Here is a 1116-nt window from a genome sequence, read left to right as displayed (position 1 = left end):
ATCTAGCTATCAGGAATAAATGCTTTCATGAATTTCTTGTCTCACTGAAGTATTTTTAGGTGTTCTTTACCTCATTTTTATATGAAAATGCATGTATCTCTTTGGTATTAGTGCTTCATCCATTTCCATCATGAGAGGCCTGGCCACACAATCCTTATGCTGCACTGATGCTGAGTGCCAGTCTCTGCTGTTCAGCCAGGGTTATTATCTGGGTATGAGCTCCTCAGTGAGAGCCTTGAGGTGTTCCTTCTTCCTGAAGGAGGGGAATCAGGACACAAAGCACAGCTTTCTCTAGGAAGCTGGGATTCCTGTCCTGACAGTGCAGGCTTTGAACAGGGAGCAAAGCAATTTTTTGCACTCTGGTACCACTCAGTACCAATCCTTACTCTAATTCTTTTAAAATAATGAGGTATCAATGCTTTCTAAATTTCTACCTTTCTGCCACTTACCAAATAACTTCGGTAGCATTATTGATGATTTGCATCAACCAAAGTAAAAAGGAAATCAGATCACTAAAATATTTGGAAGTGTAAAGGAACTTCATTGTACCGTCCACATTAATAGCAAATTTATTGATTGAAGTAGTTCAATGTCCTAATTTTTAAAAGCACTGCAATTCCTCTCAGCTGGATAAAAACACAAGAAAGGCAAGCCAGTCTAGCTAACAGAAAGTCAGAAACCTAATAAAAGGAATGCAGCACTGCAAAGTACAAAAGTCAACATGTCAACATAAATCAACTTTGTCAGAATGAAACAGATGAGCCCATTTGTTGGTAGATCAGATTAACGTAAATCAAGGCAGTATAAAGGTTACACATTATAGGGATTTGTGACTGGTAAACTTTCATAGTGTGATCAGAGATAGTAATCATCTGGCAGTGGGAATAAAAAGTCAAAGTGAAGCTTAAACGCTGAATCAAAAATCAGTCCTGTTAATGTCTAACATACTGGGGTCAAAAATTCATGAGTCCAGCTGTGAAAATAAGATGGGAGCTGTATTAGTTTTCTCCATTCTGTATCTCACATTTAAGTGTTGTCAGTTGATGAGGGTTTGTCCCTTGAGAATTGTCATGGGGTAGTTTAGTCCATGTAAAGTGAAAATTTTGCATCACATAG

This window comes from Anas acuta, chromosome 3 (genome assembly GCF_963932015.1).
Source record: "Anas acuta chromosome 3, bAnaAcu1.1, whole genome shotgun sequence".
Lineage (NCBI taxonomy): Eukaryota > Metazoa > Chordata > Aves > Anseriformes > Anatidae > Anas > Anas acuta.
Note: the sequence above shows the minus strand (reverse complement) of the source record.